Source organism: Cupressus sempervirens, chromosome 4, assembly GCF_028749045.1.
Source record: "Cupressus sempervirens isolate cs-2001-9-10 chromosome 4, ASM2874904v1, whole genome shotgun sequence".
Lineage (NCBI taxonomy): Eukaryota > Viridiplantae > Streptophyta > Pinopsida > Cupressales > Cupressaceae > Cupressus > Cupressus sempervirens.
This window is the reverse complement of record NC_143121.1, coordinates 430739575-430754046: the sequence shown is the minus strand read 5'-3', so window position 1 is coordinate 430754046 and position 14472 is coordinate 430739575.

The following is a 14472-nucleotide window of genomic DNA, read 5'->3' as shown; positions in this document are numbered from 1 at the left end:
CATGGGCTCAGAACTGTGTGAAATAAGAGTAGAATGAAGATGAGGTGACAAGAGAGTACCTACACTACCTCTGCCAGCTTTGTGTTGAGAGGAAAACATAATGCCATCTGGCCAAATGACGTGACATGCAAAAGAAATCATGAAACTAGAAATCTTAACTTCTTGCATACAGAGAAAATCTAAACTTCCAATTCTATGATGGGTGTCTTGGACACATGGTACTTTCTAGAGAGGTCTATGAGACCTCGTACATTCTATGATAAAAAAATTCATGAAAATTCTTCAATATCTTCCTTGTCCTCAATAGAGGAGTAGTTATTCTGCAAGAAGGTTGAAACCTGGTTAAAGTGAGAATGAAAATCTTCTGGACTAATGGCCTGACGTTTCACCTCTAGTTTCTCAGCATGTCGAGGAGGACCGTGAGAATTTTGTGCATTTAGAGATGCTATGGAAGAAGCAACAAGAGGGGTTCAAACCACAACCAAGGTGTTAGCCTTGGTGGCCACCTTAATCCCCTATGTAATAGTAGGGTTTGAAACCTGGGAAACACCAAGGTTTGGTTTTGATGAAACCACTTGTGTCCATAAGCTGACTAGGGTTTGCACTCCTATTGAAATAGGAGGAATCACAATGACCACCATATATGACTATTTAGGAGTCAAGGGAGCCTTGCCCTTGCACCCAATAGTAGTCCATTCTTCTTTTTTCCTTTAGTTGGCTTGTCAGGAGCTTCTTTATGCAGGGGTTTAACCCTAGGCATAGCCAAAGGGCAATCCCTAATCTTGTGTTCCACTGACTAGCACCTATGCGAGGTGTTGGGTAGGTTCAAATAAATACCCTTCTGAGAGAAGCTTTGAGCCCCAATCTATATTTCTACAAAATCCTTACGATCCTTGCAAAGATCAACCTCAATGCAAATGCATTTTTGAGGGTGAGCATTGAAAAATTTCTCATGTTGCTTTGTGATAAATTTTCCAAGGGTATTGGAAATGGACTTAATAAAAGGCCAACATGGAAAGGGTAAACCTAGGAACTTGACCCACATAATAACACTAAGCTTTTTTTCATCGAAGATTTTGAAGTCTCACAACCATCTTTGAAAAACAAGTAGGGAAGACTGCACAGACCAAGAACCATTGTTAAAAACTGCATCTGCTTGTGATGGGTTGGTGAAGTGAAATTTAAAAAACCTTTGGTAAGGTTCTACACAGCATCAAGAAAAACTCTATGAGATGTCCAACTTTTGTTAACCCATTCTTAGAGCATAGCTTTAGGAGGAGTCCTAACCACAAAATACCCTATTAAGGTATGTTGTTCTAACCAATCACAAGCAACACCAAATTCTTATAAAGGAAGGATAATATCAGGATTACCTCATGAAAAACCTTTGAGATAAATTTGTGAGACCATTTTTTTAGAGGACACAACATGGCTATCTGAAGGAGTAGCATGAACACCAGTAACAACAACTATGTCACCACTAGCTAGGGCCATTATAACCTAGCCTAAAAGCTCCCATAGTAAATACGGTGTGACAAGTGGAAACAATAGAAGGAAAGCTCAGACAAAGAGTCATACGCAAGAAAACTGAAAGTTTGTATGAAACCCTAGCAGAGTGAAATCACTATTAGAGTTCTATTTAAGTTTGATATAATATTTACTTTTCCTTTAATTTATAATGCAACTCAATGGTCTGCCTCACAATAGGTGTATCATAGTCATGCTCTGGGCCATGCTTAGGAATAATATATTCAAACTAAGGACTATTCTTCCCACTATGAGGTGCATTTAATCTTGTCAACCCAAGGACATATACTTCAAATGGTCAGTACAGTATGTGCACTAGGTCTCTTAATGAGTTACTAAGCTTATGCTGTAGGAAAGTAAAATGCAAGAAAAAGAACTTACACTATTGTTGCGGGAAACTAACACACTTAACTCTATGAATACTAGAAATACAATTAAATGATAACAAATATTTCAACTCAGTTTATCCACTATAACTGTTCTCACATATGCTATAGGAACATTCAGAAAGTGTGATGCTATAGGAAGGAACTTACAACTTCTACTTACACTACTAAGAATGCTTGGAAATAAATCTATTCTATCCTAATCTAATCCACCTTCCAAGTGGGCCCCCTTGGTTAGATTCACTAAACTACTAAAACAAGATAGAAGCCAAAAACTATTTCATTAGATTTTAAAAATTCATTGCATAACACAGAACTGTAAAAACATAACTGTAAAAGTTAACGTTTTGTTCTCATAAACTCTTTCTTCTAACTAGCTAAACTAACAAAATTGGGTTGATTCCTATATATAGGAGATCAACACTTATTCCATAACAGAAAAGTAAATGACCTAGGTTTAAATCCGTAGGAGAGAAAGAAGGAAAATAACAACTCAAGGCAGGAAGAAGAAAAAATGGCTTAAGGCAGGAACAATAAAGTCTAAACATCTACTCGCCATGGAATAAATGTACAGAAGGCAATAAGTCTTCATAGCTCCTCCTTACTCACTACCGTGTCTTCTGGAACCGTTACAACTTTCCTCCACCATGGTTACTCCTTAGCGTTCTCTTCTCCTTGGATGTTGTTGGCGCTCATCTTTTGAATTCTTCCAATCATCTTTCAGTCTTCATTAATATGTTAGTTACAATACAAAGACATGTTTGCAAATAAAAATTTATCAAATTATATTCAAGTATAAGACCACACATTTTAATAACTATATGAAATACTACATAATATATAATACTAGCAAAAGATGGCATAGTTTCTACCCATAGGTTTATCATAGGTTCGGTAAACATAGGTCCACAAATGTTTTGATAAAAATAAAATAGAGTATCAAAAAAGTGTCTTAAAACTATCATGAAATAAAGGCAATGTTTGGTCTCATCACTCAAGATAACTCAAATGTGAAATTATAATTATAATTAAGTTATCTATAATTTCTCTAATAATATTAAATATTCATAACTAGATGATTATATAATGAACTCCACTATAACTTCTCTTAAAATATAACTAAATTAAAATTATTTATTTATTAACTTCCCACTTGCATTAATAAATATAAAATTATTTATATGTAACTAATAGTTTAACTAAACTTAAAGATTCTTTAATACCAACATCCACTTTATAACTAAATAAGTAGTATTAATTTAATTTTCAAAATTAATAAATAATAATAATAATTTTTAAAAACAATATTTTATTTTAATTATTATTTTTTAAGTTTTGAAATTAATAAAAAATTCCAAAAAAGTTTTTTAAAAATAATAATAAATCCAAAAATTGAATTTTTAGAATTAATAAATGATCATTAAAAAAAACTATTTTGCTAATAATAAATAAATACAAAAATTATATTGTATTTTTATAAAATAATAAATAAATATATAATTAGTATTTTCACATGCATTTGATCTCTCAAATCATGCAACCATACAATACTTAGTTTTCCATCTTTTGTATATTTGAATTCACATGCAAGCATAAGTTTAGTTACAACATACTTTCCTTTCAATTAATCTTTTGCTTTTCTAATAAATTTTACAACCAAATTATTGTAGATAAAGAAAGAATATTTATCTTTATTTAGAAAACTCATTATAATCACATGACAAATTCAAATTTCAAACCCTAACTGTTCAATTTGTTGTTTTCTTCAAATTTTCTATAATCAAATTAGAAAGTGTTTTGAAAAAATACAATCATAAATGATCTTCTAAATTTTTGGATAGTTTTCCTTAGTCACCTTTTCCTAATTAATAAGTTCTCCTTTTCAAAATCTACAACATAATTCTTTATCCAAAGATTAATACAATAAATTAATAAGCATTATGCAAGCACCTAGGAAGACACGAAGCAGATAGATCCTTCAATAAATATCTACAATGGATTTTCAAACCCTAACTCAAAAAATAGCTAAAATTTGAGACAACCTATGAATGCATACAAATCCAAACCCTCTGAAACTTTCAACAATTCTTTTGCTCCAATTCTAAGTTTTGCTCCCCAAAACCTATGTGTGGAGAAATGAGCTCTAATATTCTAATAAAGAATTTTCTCCTCTTAGGATTTTAGTTTTACGAACATGCAAAAGCCTTCTCTTTTATTATTTTAATTAGTTTAATTCTTTGTACATACCTTTTGCATTTTAATTATAATAAATTTTATTTAAATTATTCTCACTTGCATTTATTAAATAATAAGACGCAATTAGAAAATATAATTATTAATTTAACTAATAATAATATTTAGATCTCATTATAAAAATGCAACTTCTAAATTAATTATTATTAAATTAAATAAATATAATTATGCTAAGTCTAGACTTTTAATTAAATCATTTAAATTTAATTCCCCTATTTAATTAATTAAATACAATTAAAATTTGATTTTTTTAATATATTTTTTGTTAAATTAAATCATTTAATAATATCTTTATTTGATTTAATTATAACTAAAAATCACAATAGAGCTACAAACTAAATCAGAAAACCTATCTAAAACACAAAGTATGAATTCAAAGTCAAGGTTCAAAATCTCAAATTCACGTCACTTGACAAATTGAAAAGGGTACATAACTTAGATACTTGTCCTATATTTTAGGACAATTGGCACAAGGTTAGGATTTGGACTTGAGAACTATCTCTTCTCTTTTACCATTAAGATACTGCAACAAGACACACTCATTCTAGAAATTCAGGGAAATTGATGCCTGATACCTACAATTTGCATAAAAGTCAAACATGTACACATGCATATGTGTGCACACACAATTGCAAACTAAACATGCAATGGTAGAGAGTGGTACATTGTGTAGATCTCGACTAGTTGGTGACTACGACTCCCTCCCTCAACCACATTAGATATGTCAAACATAAAGTAAAACTTTCATGTACAACATACACATGCATGTATTAGGTAAGTAACCATTAAACCCATAAATAAATCATCCATCTAACTATCATCATGAAAGAACAAAAATCAGTATATGAACATACAAAGAATCAGCATTGAAAGAATAAACATGAATGCATGAAATAACCGAGTATCAAGTAGCTCATCAAATAAATAACTAAGTATGAAACAACATCAATCAAATTATGTAACCTAGTACCACTAAATCATAACACATAACCATAAAATCTGGACTAAAAGAATTCGACAATAAAACATTAAAGGTAAACAAGGGGTAGGCACTACATAGACTAAGATGTCAACCACATACAACTTGAAACCACAAGAAAAAAAAACTTTTCTATAGACAAAAAACTAGTACAGAAAATAAAGAAATATTTTTGGTTGATGCAAGATTGCTTATTGACCCAAGATGCTCTTGCATTAGAAACATGGGGTGAATAAAGAACTAATGTCCAGATCAAGAAACCATGATACTCTGACCTGAATCATAAATATACCACTCAACTTCTATTTATTAGCATGAATGCTAATGAGATTCCAATGGGGGAGTATATTAGCATTGCTAGAGACATGATTCAATGGTTATGTGTTAAATTCATGACAATGTTTGTTATTTATGTTAATATACTTGTTATTATGTGAGGATTGACAAAGTTACAAAGGAAGAAATGTTTAGCATGGTTCAAGGATTAAAGATCATCTTATTCTCTCTTATGGATAGTTTTATTAGTAAATCTAGATGCCAGGGCTATGAGCACATATGAAATAATGAAGAATAGTTTGAGTTATGAGGATTTTTGTAAAAACTACTTCTAGACAATGTTTATGGAAAGAAGGTACTATTATTTTGATTCTTTCTCCTCAAAAGGATGGAATTGGCTTAAGATGACTGAGAAAGAGGTTGAAGAAATGACAATGATGATTTGGTTAAGAGGGCATCACCAGAATCTATCATCGTATGCAAAGTTATGAAGATTGTGACTTGATAATTTATTGATAATCTTGAAAAGTGTAAAATCATAATGCAACATGTATTGTAATGTCTTAAGGTTGTCCTATATTATTATTTTAAATTGAGAAAGGATCAAGGCTAACTCACTAATTTATTATAGGACCTGGTATAAATGAAAGCTTTTTTCCTTGGTTGTAATCATTAGTGAGATCATTTTTTTAATGCAAATTAGAAAGTGAGATCCAGTGTAGATAGTTATTGTATGTGCAAAATTTTATGCATTTATCTTTCGATTAGAGAAGATACTAATGTGGATTGATGAACTGTGATCTTCAAAGGAACTTTATTGGCAAAGGAGTTGTTGTTTAGTCAATTCAAAAATCTTGGATATGCTAATCCACAAGATTTTCTATTGAAGACTATTTGGATAGTTGTTTCATTTGTCCTCCTTTCAAATCCTAATAGGGTTAATACAACTCCTAACAAGATTGGAATCTCCTAATAGGGGTTTAAATTCTATTAACAAAGACTCATGTGTACTAATTGAATTTTAGTGACTCCTAATAGGGTCTATCCTTTTACAAGGAAATTTTATATTAGTACATCATCTTGTGGGAATAATTCCCATTGGTGTTTTTCGTCTAGTCAAGGGTTTCCCTAGTTAACACATATGGTGTTATTGTGCATGGTCATCTTTCTATGGTTGTTGTGTCTAATGTTCACATAGTTTTGAATTAACAAAGACATTGAGAGTTGTTTTAAATGCATAATTGATTCCCCCCACCTCCCTCTCAATTATCTTGGTGGAATATACTTTCTAACAATTGGTATTACAGAATCAGGTCCTTGAAAGACACTTTTAACATCTTGAGAAGATCCATAGCACATTTTAGAAAAGAAAGTTTGAAGTTTGATGGAGTTAACTGTGATGGTTGGAAAGAAAAGATGAAGACATATCTACTATGCATGGGTCCACAATCTTTGTTGGTTACAATAAATAAGAAGAGTGTGATTGAAGAAGACAAGCTTAACTCTTGTGAAGAAGCTCAAAAAGACCTATTTGACATGCATAATATTCTTTCTAGAGAAGCACTATTGATAGTTCTTCTTGAAACAAAATATGGACAGTAAAAAATTTCAGACTTAATAATGACATTTGTCTTTCTTTAAAAATAAGATTTGAAGGTGATGAACATTCCAAGAAGGCTATATTTCAAAGTTGGATATGTTTATTTCAAAATGCTAAGATGCTAGAATATGAAAATAGAAGAAGTTATTTTTCTATAATATCAGATATTTTTGTAGGAATTAAGAGTTGTTGAAGTACAAATATAGAAGATGAAGTTGTGTGGAAAATATTGAAGACCTTAACACTTTCTTATCATTAGAGAGAACATATGATTGAAAAATTTATTCGCTACACACCTAATTTGACAAGAGAGACTCTTCTTGGGAGATTATAGATATATGAAATGTGGATGAACGAGAATGGATAATCGCCTAGAGTAGAAGTACAAGTATGTGTGGAGATTATGCTAGTAGCAGCCAAGAAACAGATGAAAAAGACAAGAAGATTGAAGAAGGCCTTTCCATATTTATGAAGATAGAACCTAAAGGAAACAAAATTATTGTTTGTTGGATATGTAAAGAACTTGATCATTATCCTTCTAAATGTCCTAAGAGAGGAAAGAATTTTAAGCCTATAAATCATTACAATTCAAAAGTATCTAAGGATTGTTTCTATGTTGATGAGGATGGTGAAGTTTAATTTTAAGATGATAAATTTATTATAAGATAGTGATGATGAGAGTGGTGAGATTTGATTTGTTTCTATTAACGAAGAAAACCCTGAAAAAGAAGAAATAAGAGAAGAAAAAGCTCTAGGATCACAAATTGAAAATAAAAAGTTTGATTAGATTATAGATAATGGTCGTTCCCATCATAGGACTAATATATGAATAATTTTTTTTAATTCAATAGTTATGATGGAGGAGTAGTTAGAGTTGGAAACAACACAACATGTCACATAAAAGGAAAATTATACATTAAACTTTATGGAAAGACTAACATTAAAGATTTTTACTTTTTGAATAATTTAAAAAATAGTCTTTTGAGTGTTGGGAATCTTTTTAACAAGTGATATAAATTTTAGTTCACATAGAAGACTTGCATAATCGTGAAGAAAGATGGTAAATTGATTGATACTGGTACAAGGACAAGAAGTAATGTGTTTCAATTGAATCCTTTTAAAATGACCATTTAGTTTCTAAAGTGGACAACAATTGGCTATGGCATAAGAGATTCTGTCATGTCAACCTTGATAACATTTTCAAGGTCAATATTACATTTGTAGTTAGCAATTTTACTAAGATTTATGAAACCTACTAACATGGTGTGAAAAGAATGTATATTGGAAAAGAAGAAGAAAAGTTAATTTTCAAGCAAGACATTTACTACTTCAAAAAAATTGGAAATTGTGCACACATATCTCAGTAGTCCTACAAGAACAAGAGAATTTTATGGTGAAATGCATTTCATGATTCTTATTGATGATTTAACTAGAATGATGTGGGTTGTATTTCATAAAGATAAATCTGATTCTTTTGAGAAATTCAAGATATTCAAGAGTAGGGTTGAGAATGAAACTAGTCTGAAAATTAAATGCTTGAGATCTAATAGAAGAGGAGAATTCATTTCAAATAAGTTTAATAATTTATGTGAAGATAATGACATAAATAGACAACTTTTAGTCCCTAAGAAACCATAATAGAATGGGGTAGTAGAAAGAAGGAACATATCAGTAACATAGGTAGCAAGAGAAATGATGTTTGAGAATAATGTATCAAATGTGTTTTGGACAATTTGTAAGTTTAGAATCTTTGGAAGTAAATGCTATATTAAATGAGACGATGATATTTGTAAGTTTGACTGAAGAAATGATGAAGGAATATTTCTTGGATATTCATTAAAGAGAAAATAATAAAAAAAATTTAATCAAACATCAAAGACTATTTTCGGAAATGCATAATGCAAGAGCTGATTAAGAGTTTATAATTCTAGAAATAATACTTGACTGTGATTTTCATGGGGAGAATAATCAAAGAAACAACAAGCAGAATGTTGAGCATGAATTGTTTTATGAAATTGATAGAGATTTTTAGAGTTAATTACAAGGATAAATATAGAGAGAAGAACCTAGATCTGAACCTAGAGAAAAAAATAAGAATTGAACATTGGACACCTAACAGAAATGTGGCACAAAATCACCCTTCTGAACAAATAATTGGACTTATGAACAAATTAGTTATGACAAGGAACAAGGTAAGTGAATAATTGTGTTTATTATCTCAAGTTGATCCTATGAATGTTGATTAAGCTTGTAAAGATGATTATTTATTTAAATATATGAAAGAAGAACTAGAGCATATCGAAAAGAAAAATACTTGGGAATTGGTTCCTAGATCTAAGGATAAGAATGTTGTTGGAACTAAAGGAGTAGTTAAAAATGCATGAATAAGGTGAAGTTGTGAGAAATAGAGAAATATTGGTAGGTAAAGGATATTCACAACAATAAGGAATTGACTTCAAAGAAACTTTTGCACCTGTTGCTAGATTAGAAGCAGTAAGAATGTTTTTGGCATATGCAGCTACTAAGATTATTATAGTTTATCAAATAGATGTCAAATACAATTTTTTAAATGGTGAACTTGAAGAATAGGTATATATTTAACATCCCTATGGTCTTCCTTTGATAGAAAAAGAAGAAATGGTTTGTAGATTGAAAAATACATTGTATCGATTAAAGCAAGCACATAGAGCCTAGTATGAAAGATTAGACAAATATTTGAGAAGTTTGGGATTTGTGAAGGGTAATGTTGATAGTAACTTGTATATAAGAAATAATCATTTAATAGCCTAAGAATTGTTGAAGTATTTTTGGATGATATTTTTTTTGAGGTAATGATGAAGCAAGAAGATATTTTTAGAAGAAATGGAGGAATCTGAGATGAGTATGATTGGAGAGATGAAATACTTCTTGGGATTGCAGATTGTAGAGAGAAAAGATGGAATTTTTATATCACAAGCTAATTATCTTAAAGATTTGTTGAAAATATTTGGATTGGGAAGTTGTAAACCTATAGGAATAGCTATGGTAACTGATTGTAAACTCTATAGAAAATATGAATCCCCTAGTCTTGAGAAGAAAAAGTATAGATCTATGATTGGTGAACTACAATATTTGTTACATACTAAACCTAATAAAGCTAATGTAGTTGGAGTTATGGCAAGATTTTAGGAAGATTCTAAAGAGACACTATGCTCTAGTAAAATGAATTTTCAAATATTTAAAAGACACACCTAATTATGATTTATGGTATTACAGATCACATGATTTTGTATTATCTGCATACACTAATGTTGATTGGGTAGGAAGTGTGGATGACATAAAAAGCACTAGTGGTGGAGAATCTTTCTTCAAAGGAGGATTGGTTTCTTGGATAAGAAAGAAATATGATTGAATTTCACAGAGCACAATAGATGTAGAGTATGTAGCAACAATAAACAATTGTAATTAGATTATTTGGATGAAGTAGATGCTAAAGGATATTGCAATAGAGCTTACTAGAACTATTGTCATACATTGTGATAATACAAGCATAGTGAGTATGTAAAGGAATCTAATTTTAAATTCAAAGACAAAGCATATATCTATTAAGTATCACTTTTTGACAGAGAAAGTTGGGGAGAAAGAAATCTGATTGGAATATGTTAGCACAAAGGAGCATATAGGAAAAACATTCACAAACCTTAGGCTACGGAAACATTTGAGTACTTGAGAGGTATGCATGGGGTGATGCCCCAACCTACTTTTGAGTAGTTGATGCAATGATTGCATCAGTCTAGTTGGTAGCAAAGCTTTATTACTTTATCTAGAATGGATGCTTGATGCTTCTCCTATGAGGGAGTATCTATGTTTGAGATGATTCATCAAAGACTCTAGGTATTGGTATTATATAGTGTCTTCAGACACTAGAGCTTGAATATATTGTTTTGGAAATGGTTGGGGTTTGAGAGTTGGAATAATTATACCTTTTTCATTGATGTCAATGGAGGAGAGATTTGTAAATGAAAAGAATCCTTTGGGAAAGAATGTTGATTGATAGGGAAGAATATTTAGAGATTCTTACGTATGAGGTAGATTAAGACCTTCCTTATGCATGATGATTACTCTATAGTTTTGATTTGAATATGAAAGTATCTTTACAAAATATTTGAGATTGATATGTATGTTTAAATTAATAAGTAGCATGAATGGAGGAGAAAAGGGAGATGAGGAAGAAATATATTTGGTAGATTCTTAGCATGAATGCCAAAGGAAGAAATATGCCAAAGGGGAGATTGTTAGCATGCATGCTAATAATATTTTTATGGGGGAGTATATTAGTATTGCTAGAGACACAATACAATGGTTATTTATTACATTCATTATAGTTTTTTTCATTGATGTTAACATACTTGCTATTCTATAAAGATTAGAAAAGTTACATAAGAAGAAAACTTTAACACAATTTGAGGATTGAAGATCAGCTTATGCACACTTGAGTATATGTTTAGTGATATGTATAGATGCTACAACTATGTATGGGTATGGAAATATGAAGATTGGTTTGAGTTATGGGGATTTTAGTAAAAGCATCTTTTAGATAACATTTTTAGAAAGTGGGCATTTTTGTTTTAGTTATATCTCCTCATAGGGATGGAATTGGCTTAAGAGGATTGAGAAAAAGATTGAGACATGATAGAGATATCTTTGTTAAGGGGCATACTTAGAAGATCATCACATGCAAATTTGTGAAGACTATGAGATGAAATCTTGAAAAGCATAAAATCATAAGGTAACATGCATTGCAATATCTTAAGGTTGTCCCATATTATTATTGTAAATTAATAAATCCTCAAGGATGACTCAACACTTTACCATAGGACTTAATATAAAAGAAATGTTTTTTCTTTGGTTGTAATCATCGGTGAGGTTATTTTTTGTTATGCGAACTTGAAAGTGAGATCTAGTGCCAATAGTTATTGTATGAGGGAACTTGAATGCGAATAAATTTTGATCACAATAGAGATTGATGTGGAATGATATATTGTGATATTTAAAGGAATTATATTAGAAAAAGGAGTTTCTATTTATTTAGTTCAAAAATCTTGGATATGCTTATCTAGAAAATTGTCTAGCAAAGATTGTTTCTGAGGCTATTTGGACAATGAGTTCATTTGTCCCCCTTTCAACTCCTAACAAGGTTGGCACAAATTCTAGTAGGATTTGAATCTCCTAAAAGGGATTCAAAGTATCCTAATAGAGACTCATATGTACTAATTACTTTTCATTGACTCCTAACAGGGTCTATCCTTTCACAAGGAACTTTTATATTAGTACATCATCTTGTGGGCATCATTCCCACTAGGGTTTTCACTCTGATCAAGGGTTTCCCTAGTTAACATATATGGTTTTATTGTGCATGGTTATCTTTATATGGTTCGTCCATTTACTATTCATAGACTTTGGAATTAACAAAAATAAAGGGCTTTGTTTTAAATGCATAACAAATCCACCCACCTAGTTACCTTGGTGGACTTTACTTTCTAACAATGTTATTCATAAACTATCTTCAATTGGTTTATCCTTATAGTGAACAAGATACTCTATATTTTAGTCTCTTCCTATGGTGCTCTTACTTACTCTTGTATCCAAAACCTTTTCAATACTTTCAATTTTTGTCTTGGGATAATCTGGATTATTTTTTAATTCCTTTTGTAATGTAAAATAACCAAAGATATCTACAACAATGGATATTGGTGAAATATCCATGTCCTTTGAAAATTCAACTTAAAAAATATTTCAATTTATTCAATATCTTACAAGGACCAAACTTCATCTTCAACATACTATAGGTACCAACTAAAAATATGTTCTTCTTCAAGTGAACCATAGCTTCATGTCCAACATCAAAATATTTATGTCTCCTTCCTTTATCTTCCATCTAATTGTGCTCTTGATTACTAATCTCTAGATATTTCTTCTTCATAAAAATCCTTACTAAAATCCACAAATTTCTTAACTTCAACACTCCTCTTTATTTCAGTTCTCAAATCCCTCAACTCAATAACCATTTAGGATGCATTCCATTTACTATCTCAAAATATAGAATTTCGTAGTACTCCTATTTATAAAATCATTATATATAAAATCTTCTTGTGATAAAATAAAGTCCCAATTAGCAGGCTTATCTCCAATCAAACATCTCAAAAAGTTACGCAAACTCCTATTTACAAATAAAATTTTTCCATCTTTCTGCAGATGAAATGTAGAACTAAACTTAAGCTTAGTATCCAAGTTCTTCCAAAGTGCTTTCCAAAAATATCCAATAAATTTAGTATCCCTAATTGAAACAATAATATTTAATAACCCATGCAATCTTACCACTTCCTTAAAAAATAATTGAGCCACATTAACTACATCAAATGTCTTCTTACAAGGTATGAAATGAGTCATTTTAGAAAAAATATCAACCACTACTAGAATAGAATCATTACCTCTCCGAGTTCTAGCTAAGCAAGGCATAAAGTCCATACTGATATCTTCCCAAGTTTTATTTGGAACATGCAATGGTGAATACAAACCCAATCCTTTTTTTTGTTTGAAAATTTTCACAACTCTTAACCATATTCTAAACATTTTAATATTTCTAAGGCTGGTAATATCTACCAAAGATCATCTTCACCATTCTATCAATTCAAAAATGTCTAGCAAGTCCTCTACTATATTCCTCCTTCATGATGTTATCCCTCATAGATCCTCTAGGTATGCACAATTGAATTCCTTTAAACATGTCATCCTTTAAGGTGTATCGATATCCTTCTTCCACACCATCTAGCCTAACAAAAGGTAATCTCATCTTGAATTGATGTCCTCAAACCATTCAGATATCTAGCCACTTTATCAACCTCATCATCCACGTGTCGAGAACTAATGTCCAATTTATAGAATTCCTTTGCATATTCTTTTATAGTTATATCCTTTTGATTTAAAATTTTCATTCTCGTCAATAGATTAACCTAATAATCAATACAAAGAAATTTTTTCTTCATCTTGTAAATCATTTTTCCCATATTTTTCTATTTTCTTTTCATCTTCTCTACCTTTCAATATGCAAATGATCCCACCAAAGTGAAGCATGACCCTTCAACTTAGTTATTGCTCTCTTTACCTTTCTATTATGAGGGGTAATTTCATACTTAAAGAATTTATCCATTTCACAAATCCAATCCAACAATGTATTAGTCTCAATTCTTCCACTAAAACATTTGGGGTCAAATTGTGATGACAATTTATGATGAACCACCGTATCTTTGCAACCCTGGATCAGAAGCAAGCCAAACACCAGAAAATGATTATTGAAGCTTAGGGTAATACTCAAGGTATGAAAGTATCTATTTTATTTGACTTTGGAGCTACAGACTCATTTATTTCTTTTGCTTTAGTTGCAAATAGTGGAATTCCTGTGGTTAGGGCAA